At 39.9% G+C, this 24954-nt stretch overlaps 1 protein-coding gene across 2 annotated transcripts in view; it reads left to right on the plus strand.

The window, feature by feature from the left end:
- Positions 1–451: 451 nt before the first annotated feature.
- TMEM108 (transmembrane protein 108) overlaps positions 452–24954 on the plus strand; it is a 162894-nt gene continuing 138391 nt past the window's right edge. The window contains exons 1-2 of one of the 2 annotated variants that reach the window (XM_030265096.4): positions 452–990; positions 8352–8482. The gene's annotated coding sequence lies outside the window, so the exon portion shown is untranslated. The remainder of the gene's footprint in view (positions 991–8351; positions 8483–24954) is intronic. The other variant, XM_012571641.5, reaches the window with a different exon arrangement.

Consider the following 24954-nt stretch of genomic DNA (forward strand, 5'->3'; position numbering starts at 1 on the left):
GAGGCTCAGGTTCTCTTGGAGCAGCCACACCAACGTCCCTATAAAACGTTCCCTTGCCTACGCGATAAATCCTAACTTATCAGTAGCAAATTTCCTCTGGAGGTCTCTTCCAGCCAGGCTCAAACCTATAAGAGTTGCCCTGACAGCACACGAGCCCCGATGTAAATGAGTGATAAAACACTGCCAGAATGTCAAGCAACCCACTGCTGGCAGCGGAAGGGACTGTGTGGAGCGAACCGCTGTGGCAGCCACCTGTAATTTCACCGTAACACCGTATTCCTGACGACAGCTTCTGCCGTACATTTAACCTCTCCAGCCCGGCCCCCCTAATCCCCGGGCTTCCCTCTCGGCGCGGTCACGGCTAAGCCCCCTCCCAGCCCCGGTAAGACCCTGCCCCTCATCCCTGAGAGCCGCTGCCGCAGCCGCGGCTCCTCATTGACATTCGCCGCCCGCGCCTCGCCCGCCGCCGCTCCGCGCCCCCGCGGCGGGGCCGCCGCCTCCCCCGCCCTGCCGCAGCCAGGGACCCTTCCCGGGGAGGCCGGGCCGGCCGAGCCCCGCCCGCCGCCGGGCCAGCAGCAGCAGCGGCGGCCACAGCAGCAGCGGGCGGCGGAGGGTGCCCGGCAGCAGCAGCACCAGCAGCAGCAGCAGCAGGAGGAGCAGCAGCAGCGCCGCTCGCTCCGCAGCGCAAGGGGAGGTGAGCGGCAGCGGGCAGCGGCGCCGGCTCCTGCTCGCCGGGGCTCCGCCGGGCGGGGCTGCGCGGTTCGGTTCGGCAGCACCAGCTCCGGAGTGAGCGGTGCGAGAGGGACGGGGCTCCGCCTGTGAGACGCGTTCGCTTCGCGGTTTGTCTTCTCATTCTTGCTTCACGAGAGATGATCTGAAGTGGCGGCAGCCTGGTGGTTTGCGCCGATAGTTGAAGGAGCATTGCGTTGTAACTGTCCTTCTGCGGCGTAGTGGGCTCGGTTCTATGTGAATAAGCAGTTTCAGGGGCAGGTACGTAGTGCAAATAGCGTTTGGATTATTCCCACTCTTTTCGAATGGGTGGGAGCTGCGAGGGAAGGTGACATTAGTGTCTATCATTGCATGAAAAGCATTATATCTCATGTAGAAGGGAAGATTTTTTTCTTCTTTTTTTTTGTTTTTCAAGCAGGAGCGACCAGGTGCTTGTCACGACCAGTTTGCAGAGATGTGTATTGGTAATATTCAGCCAAAGGCACGGGACTGCTCCTTATCAAAATGAACTATGAGCCTGTGCCTTGCATGTTATATTTAAAGTAGAACACTGCACATAAGACGGCATTCTTTTTTAAAGATGTCTAGAAGTGTGACCACAGAAAAAGCTTGTTGTAGTAGTGATAGGCAGTTTACTAGAGATAGCCTTCACATATTTATCTCATGTAGTAGGAGGGGCCAGACGACTGTTTCAGAAAAAATATTTTAAAGCACAGATTGCATAGATGCTGGTAACAGATATAAAACAACTATGGGTAAGTAATTAAGGATTGAACAGACTTATACGGGAGAAACTGGGGAGGAAATTGAACTGTTCTATGAATAAATGGCCATCCTTGTGCAACAGTACTACAAAATATGTACTGTATCAGTGAAAATTCACCTCTCTTAACTGCAGAAAGCAGCCAGGCATTCAAGGTCTGTGGAGGGAGTCCTTTATATGGAGAGGCTGCTGTGGAAAAAGCTGCTAATTAAAACAAGTAGACTCAGTTCATCTTTATCCTATCAACAATTTTGTGTTTAAAAATGACCGTTTGACTGCCTGGGAAGGTAAATCAGCAATAAGAATGTGCTTCTGATGAATGAGAGTGTCATTTTACACTTGGCCTTTATTTTTGGGGGCTGATAGGGGGAGAGGGGAATGTGTGCAAATCAGTAGATTAAGGAATGTGATTCAAAAGAAAAAGAAAATTTAAGAAACATTTTCTGCCAATGCTTTGCATCACTATCCCTGGAAGACAGATGCAACTGTTCAAATCTATTTTAAGTTCATCAGAGTGAACTCTGATGTTTGCAGAGTGATTATAACCAGATAAATTGTAGGAATAGATAATAGGGTAGTAACAGTGACACTACCTGTATCTGAAGATAGTCTAGAGACTTAAAAACTTAACTAGACCTAGATCTAAAGCTACACATGCAAGCTAGGCTGTTGCCTACTATTCTGTTGTCCCAGTGTGACCTATTCCCCTCTAATATATGTCAGGCTTACTGTAAGTCAGAATCATAAAGTAATACTTCCTGCAAATGCAGTGAAATTATTCTGCTAAATTTCTTACTAGCTATTCTGATAGTGGTGGACCATGTTAATCAACTATGTGAACACCAGTTATTCCTTTTAAAAAAATGTGTTACTTCTGAGGATTTGAAAACTGCAGAAACACCTTTAATCCTATTAGAACTGATGGAATTTGCTCTACCCTTGTAAACTGATGTTCTCTAGACTAATGCCAGGTATGGAATAGTTTGAACTTTTGTCTTTCCACTGGAGAGATTAAAGAAAGAGGGAAGCCAATTATAGGTGTTACAATGGTAGAGATGCAATTATGTGATTGCACCCATGATCTGCAGTTACAACAGCCTAGTGCAGAATAAGACAAAACACAAGGTTATTCACAAAATCTTTTATTTCTACTAATAAAATGTATATGTCAATATACTGCTGACATATCTGCAATATTGTGCATACATTAAAGAGATTTTATGTGTTGTCACTGCCTTTAAAAGTTTGAAAACACTGGGCAATCTTTCCTCTCCTGGCAAGAGCAGGCAATATTCCTAAGTGCTTGTGCTGTAGCATTTCCTCTGGTGCTGCCTTGCACTGGAGGTCTTGCCAGGACTGAGTTTTGCCTTAACAGATAAGCTGAATCAGCACAGATTACATTTCTTCACGGCCTGCAGCTCCCCCAAAGCAAGAGTTCTGCTAAGCTGAACCTCTCGGTGGCCATGCAACAGACCTCAGTTGCACCAATGAAAACCAACAAACACATGCTCCAGTCTAGCTCATTGGATTATAGGTAGACCAGAAATTTTGGCCATGCTATAAACTGGATTAATCGGTTGCCAGGTAAATAGGGGCAATTAATTGAATAAATTCTAGTGTATGTGTTTGCAAATTATTTATTCTTGTCAGAGTTAGTGGATATGTGTAAAAAACTTTCCCTGACTTGTTCTATGACATCCTTGCTTGAGCAAAATATGAACTGGTATGCCTAGCTGTGCTTACTAAACAACTATATGCAACCTATGATTATTTATGAATAGGTACTAAGTTTTTGCATCCAAAGCTCATTTGTGTTGTGGAGCTCAACTAAAGACAATATGGTGTCTACGACAGATCTCCTTTGAGTGATAGGAAGCAATTTTATAACTATGATACTGAAGATATTTAAAGCTTAAAATCAATAGAAATGAAAGTGAACCAAAAATCTTGTTATTCCCTGAATTATTTCAAGGAAACCATTAGGCACAGTTACTGTGTGACTCATCTGGAGGCATGTGCTGGCCACAGTAAATATACAAAAGAGGAAGAATGAAAGTCTTTGTTAAGTTTTTAACTTAACATCCATAAAGAGAAATATTCATTGTCAACTCTCTTGTCTGACTTCTCTTGTCTGAGTTGTTCTATAAAAGAAACAGGACTGAGCCCAGGTTATAACTTTGGATCTGCTTTGTAATCTGTTCTAAATAAAGTTCTTCAGACTTTTAGTTTAAAATACTAGGACTCAGAATGGTGAGGTTAGAGGTGTTACCAATAGATCATTAGTAACAGGAGTGTGGTAACTGTTGAAATAAGGAGTGATGGGTGTAGGAAAGAATGACTTATCTCTTGCTCCTGGCTGATGGAAGAAATTAATTATGCAGAACACTTAGACATCTCTTTGGGCTAGAATATGATACATCTCTTCTTGGTACTGAGTAATCCTTGCCACTGATGATGATATATGTAATCCATAGGTGAAACACTCATTGTGACCTTTGGTTTGCTGATAGCATTCCCTGAAAGAAGTGTATGAGCTGGCATGCTTGCCAGTTTTCCTTTGAAAAACTCTCTGGATATGGGTAAGGGTCTAACTTGTTCTTTACTATGGCAATGAATTATCTATGCTTTCTCTTCATTCTTCTGCGTCAGAAAAGCAGGTCTTATTCAATGGGCTGGGAGACTGAGGGAAAGATTTGCTAAAAATTGCCTTGGCAGTCACCATTTGGGAGCATGATATAAAGGGCAAGACATAAATGTAATTTTACAAGTGGCTAATGCATTAAATGCTGAAAGTAGGAGTACTGATCTTGCTGCAGGCAGCAGTGACCACTGGAGCTTTTTTTCTGAGAGAAGCATAAAAGCAGCTGCACAATTCTTAGAGTAAGAAGCATCTCTAACATCTGGGTGCATTTTCAAAGTCATTTTTGCATTGGTCCCTTCAATCTGTGAAATGTGGAGACCTCAACTGAAATTCTTGTACCACTGTTCAGGATCAACTTTTTAATTTGGCCAGGTCAGTAACTTACTATGGTGAACCTATTAAAAAAAAAAAAAATTAAAAAAGAGTTAAGTAAATTTGGGAACAAGGCTCTGTTTACAGGTTTGTAGAACTGCTGAGGTTGCAGGGACCTCTGTAGGTTGTGTAGGCAACCCTTTGCTCAAAACATCTAGAGCAGGTTGCACAAGACTGTGTGCAGCTGAGTTTTGAATGTCTCCAGTCTCTGAGGCAGTCTCCACTGCCTCTCTGGGTCACCCATATGTGTGTTGGACCAACCTCACAGTGAGAGTTTTCTTCTGTTTAAATGCAGTTACTTGTGTTTTCAGTTGTGCCTGTTTCATCCTGTTCTTTCAGTGGGCCCCTGAGGAGAGCTTGGCTTTCTCTTCTTTGCTGTCCCATCTTTGTCACATGGGCATGCTCCTTGTCTGTGGTCAGCTTGTCCACTGAGAGTCCCAGGTCTTGCTCTGCAAATTCATTTAGCTAGCCAGTTGCCCTCCAACCTCTGCTAGCACAAATGGAGAGGGAGGGCTGAACAGAAAGGTGGGAAGAAGAGAAAATGACAAAGGGAAAAGAGTAGGAGCTGAGTGGGAGTGTGCAGAGGAATGCAGGCATCTGGAGACATTATGCTGGTTGCAGCAGGCTGCTTTACCTCAGCCCCATTCTGGTGCTATTGAGGCAAGACCACATGTCAATCCACAAGTGCTTTTATGCCTGGTAATTGAAGCAGGATTTAATGCATCCTGTCGTTGTAAACAATGACATTAGTATGAATCAACAAGGATGTGTGAGTTTTTTCTCTGAGGTTGGTACATACGCTTCCAGGGCAGACAGGAATTTCCAACAGCCTTTTTGCAATGGCATAAATTCAGGCAGTTTTGGTGTGATTTAATAAAAGGTTTGGCTGGGTATCTCACTTTGCCTTATCAAGCCTATTAAAGCAGACTTTTCCAGGAATGGCCTTTCAGTAAAACATCATGATGCCTAAAGGAACAACAATACTTTTATGACAGACCAGCAGTACGATATCTTAGTTATGGAAGACACAGGTGAGAGAAGCCTTCTGTGGTCACTTAAAGGATCACTGGCATTCATATTTTAATGCAGTGATAGTTCTCTAGAGTAGATGGTGCAGGACTGCATTTAGGAGTCCTTTATGGTGGTCGTAAAATGGAGGTTGTGCAATAAGGTTGATTCTGGTGTTTCATAACACATATACACTGGAGCATAGAATTCCTTGGTGTTTGGAAATCACACAGGCAAACTGGGAGTCTTTCCTAGCTCAGAAGTAGTTGCAGGTTGGACTTATCATTAGTCCATTATGCACATCCATTGTAAATGGGTCACTCAAAGTCAGTGGAGAAGTATCTGTCCACCCTTTGTACTTTTGGTTTTTTCTTCGAGAAGATTGAAAGTCACCCAAGAAACAAAAAATATGGTTTTCCTTTTCAAAGTCACCAGAGGTGTGATCCATGGTAATGTGTTAGAACAATGCCATCAAAATTCTCTTTACTTTCATCCAGGCACATGCCTCTGAGACACAAGGCCTGTGTCTCAGATGTCTCTTTTCTTGATCTGCTGCTTCTTTCTGCCAAGTCGAGTGGTCATAGTCCATGTTTTGGTGAAGCTCCTCTTTGACCCACTATTCAAAGGACAGCAGCTACTCACCTGCTTGCTTTAGGACTCCTTGGTGTTACAGGGAAATAGAGACTGATCACAGAAAGACTTGCTGGTTGCCCCTCCTGACCTACAGGCCCTGGTCCATCCAACTGGTCTGAAATTGCAGGAGGGTTTAATGTGCTAAGACCAGATTTACTTATGTGAAATAAAGTATAAGTATAAAGTACAAGTATTTATTTATAATGTATTTGGCATTATGTTGGATTTGTATTCTGAAAGAGTAACACAGTATTACGCCAAAATCCCAGCACAAGCATGGTGCAGCAATTGTAATATATAGTGGAATTGCAATGCAAGCTTCTTCCTCTTGCTGGTCTCCACATGCTCCACTGTCATGAAGAAGGTGGATTTCTTCTAATTAGAGAGGTCCAAAATCATGAGTTGAATACAAATATAGTCTGCAAATGTTCAGATAACCTGCATAGTGTGGCATTTTCAGGTTTTTTTCCTAGCAGTTTGCATTGTGGTGCTTAATTTGCAAGAGTGTGTGCTGTATTTTTTCCCCATGTAAGGTCATGACTGTCATTTTATCCAGTGCTCCTGAAGGACAAACCTTTTACTTCACAGAAACCAAGTCCCAAAACTTGTTGGGAGTAAAATGTTGTGTAATGTTATTTTTCGGAGATTCAAAATCAAGGCTTCTTGAGTAATTGTGTGTGACCTTTCAGGTCTGAGATCTGTCTGCATCAAGACAGAGGCACAGATCCCTTAAAACACATCCCAGGATCAAGGCTTTTTCTGGCTCCATCACGAGTTTCAGGTTTGAATAGCAATCAAACCAGATGTAACATGTGCCATCAGTGTGTGACATGCAGGAATGGGGTGGCTTTGTGTGCCACCCTTCATGGTGAGAATTTACATCAGGATGTAAGGCTACAAGTAGTCCACATAGTGTAAAGTGTCAACATTTAGGATCTTGAGACATTCTGACTGAAGTGAATTAAGTTTCAATTTTCCATAATAAAAAAGGGAGGGGGAGAGTAACCTACAGAGGATGTGTATACTATGAACTACATATACACAAAGCTATACTAACCTTTGAAATACTCATAAACAATTTCTGTGGAGAGCAGGGATGGCTTTGGGGCAGCAGGAGCCAAAATGTGGAAAGCAGCAAATATGCATCCCATTTTCTGTGCCATGGTGCTGGAGCCAGGGGTGTCTGGTGAAATCTCATAATGAAACTGTTGTTTGAGTAGTTGAATACAGCCCAGCAAAGCAGCTCTTGAGCTAACACGGGCTGCCTGTCTGCCAGTAAACAAACACTCCGTTGTTTAATTGAACTTTCATGAAAACTGCAATATGTTTTTTGTAAAATCCACCATGAAAATGTGCATATAGGGATCAAGATACTGGGGAGGGGTGTCAGGTGCAGAGGTAACACTCTTTATGCTGAATGATCTGCTGTGGGGAGTCAAGAACATATAAGTGACTCCCTCATAGCTTTCACAGAGGAAAACTATATAAGCAGAGAACTTGTTGCTTGGTTTTCAGAGGTCCTTTTGATTCAGATGACCAAATTTAGATACCTGAAAGGCACTGCAGCTCTGGATACATTTGAGGAATCTCACTGTGACTCCTTGAGTAGCTAAAAAAATATTTGACTGAATTTTCCTACTGTCCCACTAATTCATTTTGTTCCTAAAATCCATTGAACAGTGGCTAGGGTAACTTTTTGGGAAGGTTTATTCTTTTTTATTACCTTTATTGCTGAATATAAATCTCAGCCATTCTGTCATCCTCCAGTTTCTCAGATTAATAGCATTCTTATTCTGCAACTAGTATTTAAATTGAATTTAGTGTCTTTCCACAAGAATCAGCCTTTAACAGATAAATTGACAAAGAAATTGACAATTCAGAGATGCAAGTTGTGTCATGTTTTTTGTTAAGTGTTGGAATTTCATAAATTTAGGAACACGTTGTGAAATCTGTAGGATATACACATATGGAATATGACAGTCTGGAAAGTCTGAGCCTGCAAAGAAATCCTAAAGAGTCTTCTACTTATACATCCAAAAATCAATAACCTACAGAAACAATGTGGTCTGTAATCCATTACCCTGAAAGCTCTGGAGAGCAATAGGAGGCACATGGCACAGAGCCACATGTATTTAAATTGAATACCTTATAAATTGAGATGAATAAACATCTTGGAATAACACACCCACTTCTGTAAATTTACAGGTTGCACTAGCTGGCAAATTAAAAAATAAGAAAGCAAGAAGCTGGAAGAGTTTTGATCACCAGGAAGATCTGAACCAATGGACTGTATGGATATAGATATGTTTGAAGGCATCTGCTCTTCCCCTTACAAGGTAAGGCACAAATGGATTTCTCTGCTGGTTGTGTCTCTTCAGTGTGGCGTAGCTCTCTTTTGTGGCACTGCCCAAGATGGTAGTGGAGGTGCTCTCCAAAGCTTATTCAGCCTAGTGGCTGACTGCTAATAACTGTGGCCAGTTATTAATAACATAAATGGATGATATGCATACCCAAAAAAGCCTAAAGTTTCAAAAGCCAATGATAAATTTAGATCCTTAGAGCCTGTAAAATTCAAAGTTTTATTATATGAAGTATCAGTTCAGATAGCTCTATAGGTTGTCTATTTTTAGCATGTGCTAATAGAAGATCTTCCTGCTCACCTAAGGCACCTTTTTTTATGTGCTTATTAATTGCTGTAGATTGAAGTAGATTTAAAACCTGGGTAGCAGCTAATCAGGAGAAAAAGTCTCTAAAGTATATGCCAGAAAACGTCTCTGACTGGAGATGCAAGTTGTGCCATTTTCTTTGTACACTTTTAGTGTTTTACTTTGTTATATAGATTATTTACAAAACTGCTTGATTTTCCTTTTTTTCCCCTACCAGTAAAAATGATTATTTACTGGTCTAAGCTAAAGGTGGTGGAGAGCTTGATAGATTTGCTGGGCATCTTTTTCCTGATGCCCAGGTGTACTCTCACTTACTCTGAATGTTTCCTTTACTGAGCTGTTTTCAAGGAAGGTACAAAATGCAGATTTTCAAAAATCTATTTGAAACTGGTAGAAACACGTGAGAAATACACTTGAGAAATACATGAACTGAACTTGTTTTAAAGTAAAATTTCTCATTTTTGAGATTATGTAGTTCTGCGTGTCTGCAGAGTGGCTATGTGAGACTTCATATTTTAACAATTTGGATCAAAGCAAGTTTGCTACAAAGCAAATTCAAAACCATACCAGCTCTGTGTTACTCAAGAGCTCAAATCAGGCAGCTAAGCAGTTGGAAAAAGAGGCAGCTGCAACTGTGTCTCTGTTTTAACCTGGAGAGGCTGAAGAGAAGACCTTCAGCTCAAGTCAGTTCAACACTTAATTTCTCAATTTTCCCCAGCCAGTATTAAATGATAAGGGAACAATCCTGTGCAGCCCTCTGCCATTGCTTCTATTCTGTATGGAAATATGACCACCAGTGTTATCAGTCTGCCATTTCCACAAGTGTGAGATAACCAGTCTCCTTCTTTTGTGGAAGAACAAAATTGAAGAGATCCTTAGGTGGGGAATGTAACAGACTGTGGCACTGCATCCTGCCGATATGGTGGTGGTGGTGGTGGTGGGGGGTTCCCTTGCATACTGAAATAACAGGAAATGACAGGTATAAAGTATTCAGAAAATGCAAAGATAAGCAATAACAGATACAACTTAAAAGGAAAAACACATTCAAACTCTTGAGTACTTGGGACATTCCAGTAATTTTCCACAACTCTTGTTAGGAAGGAATGTACATGGATCATAAAAAAACTGTGGGATCTGGTCTAGGTAGCAGACATTTCTCTAGAGAGTTTTATTTCTTCTTCCAGATGGTTGTGTAACCCCTGGTGTCCACACTCAAGTGCCCCAGTGGAATCTGTATTGCCACCAGGCGTTGCCAGCTCCCACAAGCACAAATGCCTGCTGGTCTTTGCTTTCTTGTTTGAACACGTTTACACAGGTGTATGCAGATGGGTGGGGAGGGGCAGCTTTGGTTCTGCCTGTGTAAAGGGACAATGCCATTTCCTGTGCCACCTTCCCTGCTTTAATCATGTCCTTCTCTGGATCAGAGCTTCCTGAGTTTGTGCTTCTTGGCACAGCAGGGAGCCCAGCCACGGACAGGGCCTCTGGCTGTTGCGTGGCAAGTAATCCTTCCAAATAGGATTTGCATTCTTGCAGCAGCCATTCTGGGGATACAGGCTGAACACATGGAGGCAAATTGTGCTTACACAGACATAGCTCAAGCCCAGCCATTCAGAACACCAGTCAATGACAGAGTTGCACACAAATTGAGTATCTGAGTATCTGAAAAGAACTTGTACTCGTGGCTAAGAAAAATGTACAGGGTCAGAGTATTCTGCAATGTCTTAGTTAACTGGATTTATTGGTGCTGCTTCACAGCAGAAATGTTGTTAGAGCCCCAGAGTTGCTTTGTTACTTTTCATTTGCCAAAGGTTGTTGTCCCTGCAGTCTTGCTGTGTGGAAATGTGAGCTTGCAATTCAGCTACCTCTGTGAACCATCTTGATCTTCACCTAAAACTTCATTGCTCTTCAGTGCTGTGCACTCCTTGCTTTAAGGCACCTGAGATGATCTACTATTGGTATTGGTATAGTATATTTGGTATAGTTTATGTAGTATATGTTGTATAGCCTTGATGGTAGGCTGCAGCTGTTGGATAGAAAAAAATAACTGGAGGTAATAGTGGCTTAAATTGAAGCCAGACTTTGAATTCTTGGGCTTTTAAATTGTGATTTATTTGTGGACATTATTCTTGATAGCCTTTTGGCTTTTTTTATCTGGTTTTGGCTAAGGAATGATTGAAACACCAAAGCTTAGAAACTGAAGGAACAAATGACCTTCTGGTTTATACCCAACACAGATATTTCAATATTACAAGAAGCTATGTGAGTTGCATTTAATATTCATTTCATGAAAATGAAAACATGAAAAGCTCTGAAAAGTCCTAGATTAGAAAAGTTAAAAATGGAATAAATATTTTCTTTAACTCATCCAGCTATTTTGTAGCTCTAGTTTTGTTGTGGGTTTTTTGTTTGTTTGTTTCCTCTGTAGAACATAAGGACATGTTTTTTCTCCATATTGAAGCACTGGTAATTTTTAATTGAAACATTTGGTTTTAAACTAAGGATAGCTGAATCAAAATGACTTCACTTTGCTAGGAGTTTGCAATCCAGTTGAAGACTTCCTTATATTTAAATTTAAGAAATAAAGATTTTGCTAATGACTTAGTCCTGTCTTTCTCCTTTCTCATGCACTGAATTTTATGTTCCACTATTCTAGTAATGCCCAGGCCTTGATGTGGCCTTAGTTGTTCTGCATACCGTGTTGGGTCCCATGTAAATTGCAAATGCATCTTTCTGCAAAGAATATATGATCAAAGAGGCAAGAAAGATTAGATGGGTATGACCCAGGAGCGTAGGGACAGTGAGACATTTTTCATTGGCATAGTAAGCAGTGCCTTCAGGAGCCTGCAGGCAGCCATTTACATATACAACTCTGTAGCCTTGAGCTGATGGTGTTTAAGGTGGTGGAGAGTCAAAGCCTTTCATCCACGGAAATGGGGAAGGATCCGAAGAGCTGCACATTGAGTCACTTTAGTACTCCATCTATGCTGTTTTGATTTGAATAAGAGCGATTTGATTTAAATCAGCTTGGAAATGGGAGCAGGTTCTTGGCAGTGAGGGGAAGCCTTTTCCTTTTGGAAGTGAATGTGACATACAGCTTGCCCGTCCTGCTGTGTAATTTGTCCTGACATTTGCTGGCACAGTAAGTTCTTACTAACTGCAGTGACATTTGCCCCGTGTGACATAATTCGGAACACTTTTTCATAATACTTCCACTTGAACTGAAAGCAGCCAAAATGTCTTTTCTAATTTCAGCCCTCTTGATCCATTGTCCCCAGTGATAAATTCTGCCTTGCAGTGTTTCCCAGTGCTGCCTGAAGTAAAAAGATGAGATAGCAGCTAGCAACTCCAGGTTTTTCCCTTGTTGCTACTCAAGAGCATGCTAGAAGTCACTGATCCTTTATGAGCTAAATCCTGAAGGAGTCAGCTTCACAAGTCAGCCCTCCCAAAGCAGACATTAAGACACAGAAGTAAGAGTAGAGCCACCTAATAATCAGGTGTTTGTTCTTACCTCTATTACTACTAACACTGGTCACTATTCACAGAATATTATATTCAAAATCCATCAAAAGGAAAATGGTATGAAAAAGGTCACACTGAAACATGTAAAAAGAATTTTTTTGGTTTTGATGGGGAATTGTTTCAAATTTGTTTTCAATTTGTTTCTAAAAGAAAAATATTCAGTATTCTTTAGTAAAGAACACCGAAACACTTGTTGCTACTTATTCATCTAGTCAAGCTGCATGTGAGATGCAGCATTTATTTCTTGATGATTAGGTGGAAAATAAAGTTGTTTTGATAGCATTTTGTTCCTGTTGGTGACACTGAATGTACAATATTCACTCTACTTTTTGATCTGGCCCTGACAAGTTTGATTATAATTTCTAACAGTAAGTGATAGTGTAGCTTTTGGGATGGTAGTAGACAGTGGGGATGAAAAGTCTTTTGGGTGCAGTTAAATATTGTCAAGTGGAGTGGGGAATTCACCATTATGTGGAGGAAGTTTGGGATTATGGTCTCTTGCTCAGTATCTGGTATGGAAAAAAAACTGGTATACTGTGCAAAATCAGACTGTGAAATCTGATAAAAAGATAAATTTGCTATGAGACTAATCTAAGGGGGTCCATCAGTACTGGCAGAAAGAAAGGAGGAACTTGGCTATACAGGATGTCATAGTGTTCCTTCTGGTGTCTCACCAACCATAGAAATGAATAGAAAAGCTGGGAGACTTTTAGGTATTTAATTATTTAGCCTCATGTTCCTCACAATCCATAATGAGCCACAGTTTTGAGGACAGACTTGTATCAGCTCTGTGGGGTGGGGAAATGCCCTTATCCCACCCCCCCCATACAGATGGCCACTGAGATTAGCCCAGGATCATGCAAAGCAGAGAACTGAATTCCACTTCTAAAACTAAGCACCAGACCTGGCTATACTTTTACATGCATGGGCTGATCATTCTGCAGAATGAGTGGGTCATCTCATACCTGTCCTCAGATTAAGGATCAGTCTGTTAAATTTCAGCTGTGCATTTCTAGGTCAGATTTAAAGTGAGTAAAAAGGTCACACTTCAATTCTTTGCTCTTCAGGAAGAGAACTGAAAATAGTAAATGGACTACAGAGAGCTACAGAAATTCAAGAGACTCAGTTTTCAAGAAGCAGGCCACACTGAATTTTTAAACTCTAATCTGTCTGCAAAGGTAAAATTGCAGCTGAGATAGCATCATTTTATGCTAAAGAGGTCTCTATAAATGAAGATCCTCATAAAAGAAATTAAGTCAGTATAGAAAATCTGTACAAGGTGACTTGTGTATTTGTTTTTGTATCTGTGCTATTAATTGCATGTTAGGTTACTAGAAGTGAATTTTAAACCTCTATTTGTGATTTCACCTTTTATTTTTTGTTTGTTTTCCTCTTGTTTTTTATTCCTCCTTACATGCATGTGGTGATTGCTTAGATTTAGTTAGATGTTAAACTGCTTAAAAACAAGCTTTTGCAAAAGCAAATGGCAAAGTAACATTCTTTTTAAAAACGTGTCTTTCGGCACTTCATGTGCCAACAGCGGTGCTGAGAAGTCAAGGGAATGCCTGCAAGTATGAAGGGAGAAGCACTTCAAGTGAAATTTCACAAGTGAAAGCCAGCATCCTCTTTTGCAACTAGCTGGGGATGTTTATGGCTGTGAAAAGCTTGCTGACTGTCGAGTTGTCAAATCAAAGTGATTAAAAAGTTGGGAAAGATTTTGACTTCTCAATGTTCTGTAAAAGCCTGTTTTCATGCATTTCAGTGTAGGATTCAAAGTTAAACTGTTGGCTTCTTTCTAAATGTGTACAGACATGGGAAATTGATAAATACCATACACTATATCAGAAGAAGGCACAGTGGTGAGATTTTGCTAGAAAGTGAGATGAAAGATGATCTGAACATGATCTTACCTGCAGGATCTGATTGGGGTATTTTTGTGTGGCTTTAGCTAATTTCCTAATTATCCACTTTAAATATTTCCTTTGGTTGAATGGAGTAATAGCTTGACTTTGGGAATGAAATGAGGGGGTGGAAATATATGTGCAGTTGCTGAAGCTCCAGATGGTTAAAAATGTAGACTGCTGGTGTTATACAACTTCGGTCTCATTTGAACAATATGATCAGCAGGCAGCATTGTCTAGGCATCCTAGTGAACTGCCAAATAAGTATTTAATTCCCTAAATCCTGTATTGTATATCTTTTGTATGCATCAATGTCATAACTCTTGTTCTTTTTTATAGCTATTCAAAGAAAATTTTGGTCCTTTTTTTAAAGTTATGTTCTTTGTCCTAATCCTTTTTTTGGAATACTCTGAAGAATTGTACTTCTTGCTCATTTAGCTGCATCCGGTGCTGACTTTCCTTGCTCAGCTTAGTCAAATTTTGAAGATAGGAGATATTGTCTAAAAACTTCAGGTAGTTCAGCTGCTCTGCCTTTTATGCTGAACCTTTTTTAATTTTCCACACCATTGTCCGGAAGAGATTTTCAAAGCCAAGAATGACTTCAGAGAGTCACCTTGTTCTGTTCTTTCTCGTTTGGTATTATTAGCTGCTCATGCCGTATCTTTCGGTAAAGTCAACTCCAAAAATTGTGCATGTAAATTCTTCTTCTCAGAGCTTTTCTGTAAATTGAAAGATGTTTTACCTATCACTATAAATATACTAATTTGCAATTGTTTCTTTCTCTTTTGAAATGTCATCTTCATGCCTTTGAGTACAGTTTCTCTTAACATAATGTTTTAGGCAGACAACATGTATTTTATTTCCTCATTCTGTCACACAACCTAATAGATTTCAGAATGGAAGTTGTCAGGTACCAATTGGCAGGCACTACCACACTTCAATTTTGTACTTTCTTTGGCAATTTAATAATACTGTATTCTTCAGTTTTCTGTTTCTCTGTAGTAGTCTGCATCTTTCTTCATCTTTCATTAAGGCAAGGCATCATTTATGTCTTGCCTTGACTTTCCCCTTTTAGAGGATGTGACACCTTTCTTCCTTCCCCTTAGGCTGTTGAAATTCTTCTTTGAGCTTCCTGCACCTTTCCAGGTTAATTTTAGTTGTCTACTTACGGGTGATCAATCTTTTTTTATCCAGCTTTACACTAAGTGGGAATCTTCTTTGTGTTTCCCTCCTGGGACTGTCTCATCCCTTGAACTTTTGCTCTGTGAAAAGGTAGAAATATTCTGCTTCTCGATCACAAAAGTATCAAACACATTTTCATGCTAGTAGGTAGCTTTTTTGGTGTCTTACTTCGGTAAGACAAAAAATGCATATCAAAGAGATTCACATGGTGTCTCTTAATCTAATTCTAGCATTGCTATAGTCCTGTGCTAAACTTACTAGGCATGGCTAACATCATGTCTGTCTCTTGCAGCATCAATTTTATATATATATGAAACCTGTGCTTTGTGCTCTTCACACACTTGTATAAAACTTCCCAGTGACTTTCAGCTGGGTATCTGCTGAGTTTCCAGCAGATACAGAATCTGTTTCCATACAGAATCTTTTCTAATTTAATGTTGCCAGTCTCATGATTCAAGCTGCAGAACACCTGACTTCCAGGCTTAGAAGAGAGAAGGAAACCTGGAACTTGTTAAAAAAAATTTGGCAAGAAGTGGAGGTGGTAATTTTCAACGACCCAGCCAGAAATAGTCCGAGAAAACTTAATGCCAGGTTTCTCTCTGGTGTAACTGGTACCATGTATTTTAAAGTAAGCTCAGAAATAAAAGAACGAAATTCATATGCTGTACACATGGCAGATCAGAGCAAAGCAGTCCTAATGAAATAGCAATCCTTTCTCTCTTCACATTAGCAGCTGCTGGGACAGAAGTGCTGTGATTTTCTCCTGCACAGGTAGAAAAGGCACAGAAAATTGATATAAGGGAAATATCCCTTTAAAATTTCCCTAGAGTGTTTGCTTTCAAGTATGAAGACTGTCTAGACTGATCAGTAGATCAATTCAAGCATAGAAGAAGCCATTCTGCAGATCTTTCCCTGCAAAACTGCAGAAAATTCTAACTACCTCAGATATTAGAGGCACCAGCCTCTAATATCTCTAAGGTGTGCATCTGTTTCAGTGGAGCAAAAAAGAAATAATTGGCTACTTTCCCAAATGTGTGTTTAGTTTTCAAGCACCATAGGGTACAGAGTACCAGCAGAGCTCCCTAAGAATTAGGTTAGATAGATGGCTGCCAGCAGTGACTTCTTCTTAAGAGGAAAGGTGATTTTAGGTATGAGCAACTAATAGTACAAAACCAGTCTAGCACTCGGTCTGATAGCGCAGCCGCGGAAGTTTGGTGCCGAGGTGGGAACTGGGAGAGACAGTCGGGGAAGGCGTTGAGGGGGTGGGAAGATAATTTTCACACTCTGCACAAGTAACATAAGCTCTGTGTTTAATCTAATATCCTGAAATCTGACATGGATAGCTATCCTAAGGGGATGTTCACAGACTAATTGTAAGTTGTTCTTTGACAAGAGGAGAACTCACTGAAACATTGCAGGAAGGGTGGCTGTAAAAATTTTTCCACACACTTTTTTTCAGTGCTTCTTATCTCCAGTTTAACCCTTTGTCCTACTGAATTGCCTTCATTATCCCTGTCTGATATAGAATACATTAGTGGGTTATGACAAATACTCAGACCTGTATTGCAACAATGGAATTATTAACTATTTTTCTTCAACCTTCCAGTTATATTATTCAGTGGCTGTGGCACACAATCTTGCAGTGATGCAATGACCTAGCCTCAGGCTTTCCCAGTGTTTTGCGTGCAATAATTAAACTTTTCAATACCCTTCTGAGGCAGCATCTGACCTGTGTTAGGCAGTGCTCAGTGAGTAGTTACATTTTAATTATTTTAGCTGTATGAGTGTTGGGTGAAATCATGGAAGCTGGCCTCATCACATACCATATATCCTTCTCCCAAGGTCTTAACACTATGATAACAGGAATGACACAAATAGAAACTATGAGTCTCAACTCCTAGGAGAGTGATTTCATCATTGGGCAGTGTCTCTTCCCTTAGGATCTTCTGTGTATTTGCTTTAACCCACCTTCTTTCTACCTTTGTTGCAAAGAAGTAGCCTGACTCTAAATAATATTTTAAATGAAGTTAGTTGCAATAATACATCTCTTCCATAGGGTTAGCACTGTCTTTCTTTTGAAGTTAGATATACTAGGAATTATACTGAACTATTTGCTGTGTAGTCAATACTGCATGAAAATTGAAAACATTCAAGCACCTTTTTGGAATGGAATGCCCTTACTGATGTTGCAAGGCAGTTGAGTTCTGTTACTTTTGTTTGTTGAAAATCAACCATAACACAACACCATTTTTTGTTTCACTCATCCCTGTGTCACAGCCCTCAATTTTTTGTGTAGCTGTTATAAGCTAAGATTCTCAGTCTTTAGAGAGCCTGCTCAACTTCACTCTGCTGTCGTTTGGATTATCACGTAAAGCGTAATCAGGTTTTTCTATACTGTATAATATTTTTTGCATTCTAATTGCAACAAAACTTGCAAAACATGACCACCAAAGGACTCTTAAAGCTGACTTCTTATCACTGGAGCTTACAAGCTGTAGCTGACAGCTGGGAATTCATGTAACTAGGTAAAGGTCAGATGTAATCCATCTCTTTGCATTCTGGCACTGCAGCCCCATTCTAAATACAGTATCTAGGTGCAGAGGTGAGCTCTGTTCAGATCTCCCTCCTGGCATACACAGTGTGATGAGAAAAGGAGCCAGTGAAAGCTTAGTTTTATGTTTTGAGAGAGCTTGCCCAATTCCTTTTACTAAGGACAAGGCTGCCCACTGCTTTGCTTTAATATCACCATCATCCAAAATAACATACTCACTACTCCAGAATAATACACTGACCACAAATCCTGGTCAGGAACAGTAAAAGTAGCTGATACATAGTGCTGCATGGGAAGGGCAGCAGGTGTTACAGCTGTAATTTACTTATTTAAGTTGTAATTTGCTTTTGGTTTTGTGTGATTTGGAGGTTTTTTTTGGTGGGGTTTTTTTTGGGGTTTTTTTGGGGTTTTTTTGGGTTTTTTTGTTTTTGTTTTTTGTGGTTTTTTTTTTTTTTTTTTTTTTTAGTTTGCTTTTTAACTTGGTATTGGAGATGCCACTTCAAGAGAATCCATAGGGGCATTTTGTCATTTATGCAGCATTTTCTACTGTGAGGATAATTAAGTCCCTGCTTAGTATGAGGCAATCTCTAGTAATTTATGCCTGCGGATTACAGACTACATCAGGCATATTTTTGGAAAAGTATGGGAGATCTCTTACTGAAATGAGAAGTAAACTTTCTATTGACTTAATGGTTGAAATTAGTTTTGGTATTTTTGTGCAGTTGTTTTCAATGATTTGGACAGGACTAATCACAGGAGAATTATGAAGATTTAATAGCATAATAGCAAGAAAATAGGGTTAATTAGGAACTGTGGGGTGCTGCAATGGCCCTAGAGATCACTGAAGTAGGCATGATTTTTGTTCAACATGCGACTGGTTTATTGTCTCCAAAACAGACCTCAAAGTGTGGATAAAGCTGTTGTAAAATGTGTTTCTCCAGAAGGTGTCATTCATTGGGATAAAGAAGTTTATTTCTTGTTTGTTTCTGTTTTGGAACGATTTGAACAAACATTAATCAGTTTCTCTTCCTCCCATTGACTCATGAGTCAGTGTGAGGGATTTTGATCCTATGCTATTAATGATCATAGTTTTAACTGCAATGTTTTTATGCAGTGCTTTTAGTTGTACTCCTCTCAGAATTTATTTTTGTTATTTTATGTACGACGGTATTGCTTAGCACATTAGAAAGTTATATTTTGCTCAAACTCAGAATTTCTTCTATCATTTTGCAGTAAAACAATGTTATGTTGCCATATTTTTATAATCTTCTGAAGAACACCATCACTTGATTCCAGTATAATTTCTGTTTATTTAAAAGGCTGACACATTATAGTTTACTTCAGATCAGAAAAAATTAATGAACACTCCAGGAACATCAAGGATGAATGATGAGTATTAGTTAGTCATCTCCACAGCTTTTCTCTTTACTCCTTTTCCTTCATAGGAAGGAAAAATTCAACTATTAATATTTTTATTATTCTTTGTTCCGTGAAGATATAATTCAAAATGTATTAATAGCTAACTGCAAAGTGCCATGGAAGTCTAATAAGATAACAAATTACCTTAAAAATTAGGCAACTTTCTCTACTTATTCTTGATTCTGGAACATCTACTTTCAAGTCTATATACTTAAGCCACTGTCCTCTCAGATATTCTATCCCAATTATTACAGGAGGTCGCTGACATGAACAGGAGTACAGATTCAGGTTTCAAAATAATTTATTTATCCTGTTATGTGAAATCAAATACCAGTAGTTTAATGTATTTTTAAATTTAATAATTACAGTGTATTTATACTGTCTTTCAATTCACATAATTCAACAGCAGATGATGAAAAGATCATAGATAACTTGATTCCTTGCTGTGCCAAAGCAGGATTTTTCCTGGTGTCATATTTTCCATTGCGTTGCCCAGTAAACTTTTTGGTAACTTGAAGAACAGATTGCCCCTAATTTCCTCCTCCTGTCTAGGTAAGGTTGAGGCTCTTAAATGGGTTTTGTTAAGAGATTAATTCTTTGTTGCAGTCAGAAGTTCATCAATGTAAAATGACATTTACTGAGATGAGTCCACATGTTTTGTGTAATAATGGAGCAGTTTATAAATCTTAATGACTGGATGGTGAAACTGGAGGAGAAAGCATATGACCCCTTGACTTCTAAGGGTCTAAAAAGGTAGAAGTTTCTTGAAGGTCTTCTCAGGTGGTTTATTAAAGTGATTGTTTTACAGACTGCAGTAAACATTCGGCTTTGTATTCCAACCTCTTGGGAGAATTCAGTGGTAAGTAGATTTCCTGGTTAGCCTGGAAAAGTTATTAATTTAGTCCCTCATTATGGACGTGGTTGTATTTCTTAACTAGAATTACTAATCTTGTAATCTAGAGAGAGAGGCTGCTCTGTAGTATGAGTCTTTTCCTATTTCATAACTATCTGTGTGAAAGGATTGGCAGTCCCTCCTACTCATACAAAGTCACCTTAATCCGGGTAAAACTTTTTTATCCTCTATTTTTTATCCCACAGCCCACCAGACTTACTCCTCAACTAAACCTTTAGTTGTATTTAAAAGATTACTTTAAAAATGTTTCCTTTACTTTTTGCAAAATTACACTCAGTCTCTTTCAGAAATAATGTCTAGTGCGAAAGTGCTTCAAGTGAGCCCTTTCCTCAAGCAAAAAGTTTTTCCACTCTATTTTATTTAACAGAGGAAAACATTGAAGAAGTTATAAAACTTGAACCTCTGTGGCTTGTCTTGTCTCTTAAACCAGCTACCATAAGTGATGGCTGAAGGATGTACAGTCCAGCATTTATTTTGCTTGGTTAGCAGATCCATCCACTGAATTTTGTTCTGCCTTCTTCACTAAGAAAGTAAAGCTGCTTGCCCGGCCTTCTCAATTCTGGCCAGCTAATTATCTCTGTAGGATTAAATGCAAACAAACTTAAGAAGGCAAGCATGCAAAAAGCATGGTTTATACTTGGTTTTGAAAAGAGATGTTAGATATCCATTCCCATATGTTCTCATCATTAAGAATTGTGCTGACAAAAGAACTTTGCTCATGAAATAAGAGGAATGGAAGAAGAGGGCAAGGCAACATTAATAGGACTGAGGGATGTGCATGTGGCTTGGCAAATTGAGCAAGTGGAGGAAGTGGGGTTAGGGTTCCTGACTTCACAGCTGATACACTGATTTTCTCAGTTTAACTGATTTACTCTGTGACACAGAGTACCTTGGCTCTTCAGTGTGCCCGTCCATAAGAAGGTTATGTTAGCTGATTTATAAGGGGTTCTGCAGATTATTTTGCAAAATTATTTGGGAAATTTGAATGAGATTTATAGCTATATAGGTACAGATGTGGAAATAAATACAGATATGCACCTTAGCCTACTGCAGTAACAGAGCACAGCACTACTGCCACCAGTGGAAAGGAATGAAAGAAACCCCCTGGAAGCAGTTAAGTAATTCCTTTAATCTTTTCATACATGAACTAGATGTTGCTTTTGTCTAGCAACAAATGTGAGGTGATATGCAACTTAGTGTATGGATAGAGGCAGAAGTGTGGGGAGAATGGATCATTTGTTGAGGTTTTTAAATTCCTTTGTAACTTAACTTGTCATTAGAACCAAAATTCATTCTTTCTCTCCTCTAGAGCCCTAGAGTGTTAAGTCACTGGCATTTAAAATGAAAGAATTTCCATACCAAGAATTATATCCTGAGGAGAAATAAAAAGGCTTTTTCAAAAATGCTTTTCTTGAAGACAGGGTATTGGGTAGATGGTTCCCTGGTCAGCTTCAGGATGGCAATTTTTACACAATTATAGCAGTTCTTCTCTGAACATTTGCTTCTCCTATGGCTCATCAGTTCAATTTGCAAATCACCCAGTTTTTAAACCATTTAACTGGTTAACACATTTTAAGACTCTGTCTTAAAAACTATTTAAAGCTGTAGTGATCTGCCAAAAATAACACCAACCTGTTCTTCTACAGCACTATAGGATTCATTCCCCTTGCTTTGTATCTTCCATGTATTTTTCCTTTAGATTGATCTTCAGTTTCTGCTGTCCTTGTGGCAGTAGTGTTCAGATGGAGTAGAAAGCAAGAAGGGAGAGCTCCCTTAAAGCATTTTTGCTACACTGAGAGAGAAGCCTTGGTGTGTGTCAGCAGGGACACTGGCAAGAGGTAACAGATGGCATGAAAGGAATGGTAAGAAGCCATGAAGGTACAAGGGAACAGTAGTTGTCAAAGAAAGATAAGTAATGTCAAAGCAATGTGCAGGGAAGGGAGATAGTTGGGGACCTAAGGCAAAGGTGGTCAGAGCTTGAAAGTGGACAAATACCATTCTTCCCAGACAGAGCCTTTTGTGGGATGAGTGGCCCATGGTGATCTGCTGACTATTGGGGGAAAAGCTTTAGTCTCTTCACACTGAGCTGAAAGACCCTGGTTTTTTTAGATCAAAAGACAAACAGACCTCTAAGTACTTTGATTCATGCTTCTTCTTGAAAGTCTCCTGTGCCATGAGTATATGGGTATAAACTGAAAAAGGGGAAATTTAGGTTCAATATTAGGAAGAAATCCTTTACTGTGAGGGTGGTGAGACTCTGAAACAGGTTGCCTAGGGAAGTTGTGGATGCCCCAGCCTTGGCATTGTTCAGGGCCAGGTTAGATAAGGCCATGAGCAGCCTGAGAGGTGTCCCTGCCCATTCTGGGACTAGATATCTTTAAGGTCCCTTCCAATTCCTTAACATTCTGTGATTCTACAATTAAGCCATGCAGTAAGGGAAAAAGCTACAGGGCTCCAGCTGGGAAGTATTTATTTTGTCTAACCAGTATGGCTGCATCAACATTAATAAATATGGCCAGCATGCCCAAGGTCACTCAGGCCCTGAGTACAGCTAGCTACATGCAGCTCAGCTCTATATAATCAAACATTTTTTAGTTTTTAGATGATAGCCATATGTAAACTGCTTGCTTGGTGTAGTATCTGTAGATTGCTAACTCTCAAAATGTGTCTGGGAATTGTCAAATCCAGGACAGTGACCCTTTAAGTGATCTAACAGCACTGGTGATTGATTTCCAGCAGCCAGAGTGCCATAGGCTGGCTTTCTCTGAAGGGTATAGAGTGGGATGAAAAGCTGACATTATAATGTTAATGGAAGGTCAGAGATAGGCAGTAAGGATGCACAATGAATCACATTGAGCTTGACATTCTTGACAATCCGAAGCGTTTTGGGTTGACTTTACTCCACCTTCAGGAACTGAGAAAATATTTTGAACAGGTTTGCTTTTGAATGTCTGAAGTTTGTTTGAGGCTGAGAAGCTTGGTTGGAAAAGTGAACAGGGACAGATTGAAAGTCTTCTTCCACAGAACTGCTTCAGTTTTTCTCAGAACTCTCTGTACAAAGAGAACAAGATTATTGGGACTTTATTTCATGAGGACCAGCTATGAAACAAGGTTAAAGAGCAGCACTTTTCTGTTGACTGCACAAGGAATTACACTTGCCAATGCCATTATGTGGATGTCGCCCTTAATGCACATTTGCAACAATGCTGTAAGCAAACTTATACCATGGTTTATTTCTAACTAATTAAAGTCTTATTTAGGAATGAGTAATCTGTACACCAGAATGATTTATTTATTTATTTAAAATCACAGAGGCAGGCATTTAATACTGATGTCTGCTGCCTCTGTAGTGCAACTTATTATCCCAAAAATGATCTGGGGTTGCTTCTCTCTGAATTCAAGCATCAGTGATGTTAATGTTACTGCATTTTATAATTGGTACTTGATAGTTTAAGTGGATAATCAGCTAAGACATAAATGCAGCTTACCAGGAAACAATCGAGAACGTAGAATAATAAGACTGATTAGGCACTCTGTTGTACCAGTCTCATGCTAAGATAATTCTACTGAGTTGAAGCTGTACAAATAATGCTGTAAGATGAACAGTGGTCAGGCAGGCCCCCTTCACATATGCTTATCTTTGAGCAAACACTGTCTAAAAGGTAGCTGTTAGTGAGAAAGATTTTATGCTCCTCAAGTCTAGGATCATAGACATAGCTTTCCTGTGGTCTTTTGCCACTTCTTTCACAGAGGAGTTTGAGAAGCAGTTAATAACATCTCAAAGCAGTCATCATTTAAAATACTTTTGTCCTGTTATCTAGGCTCTTTATTTTAGATTAAAATATAAAGGGAGAAGTATCTTGTCCAGCATTACATAAGCCTGGTGGCTTCCAGAATTCATTGGGAATGCTTGCATGCTGCTAAAGCAGGTGTTAATGCTCCGTGGAGGAGGAAACTGAGGGCATTTTCCTGGTGGACAAGCACAAAACTGGCAGCACGTAGTTTGTAAAGGCTCTTACATTGGGGCCCAAGCAGAGAAAGAGCCACGTGATCAACTTGAGCTGTCAGGTAAAGGTGAACAAAGAAATCTTTATATTACCTTTGGTACAAGGCTTCATGAGAACCAGTTTAGTCTATGTCACAAAAGATACCAGCCTTATTGTCTGGGTATCAAAGGAAAGTGACACAGCCTGGCGTGGAAGATGTTGCTGGATATAGCAGCACAGGAAGGAGACCACTCACTCTTTTGTCCCAAAAACTCATTCTGGCCCTGATTCCCATGGTCTAGGGATGGAGAGCAAATGCAGAGAGTTCAGTGACGGTAATTACAAGATGGTTTTTTTTCTAGAGTGTGCTACTAAGAAGATTGACCTGTCAGTATGTTGTGCTGCTCTGGGACTCACATAACCTGAATAATTTGGATCCATTTCTCAGATTCCTCTGTACTTATTAGGCTTATGAAATCCACCCAGTCTGATGAACAGTTAATGCACTCTCCAAAAGTGCTGGCTAATCCCCAAGTGCCTGTTTGGCACGCCCTTGACAACTTCAATGTCACAGGAGCAGCAGCTGGAGCTGTGTGTTCTGTGGCCGTGTGGTGGTTGGTTGGGGTGTGTTAGATGTATGCTGTGTGTTCAGGGCTATTCAAGGGATTAAT

Source organism: Taeniopygia guttata, chromosome 2 (genome assembly GCF_048771995.1).
Source record: "Taeniopygia guttata chromosome 2, bTaeGut7.mat, whole genome shotgun sequence".
Taxonomy (NCBI): domain Eukaryota; kingdom Metazoa; phylum Chordata; class Aves; order Passeriformes; family Estrildidae; genus Taeniopygia; species Taeniopygia guttata.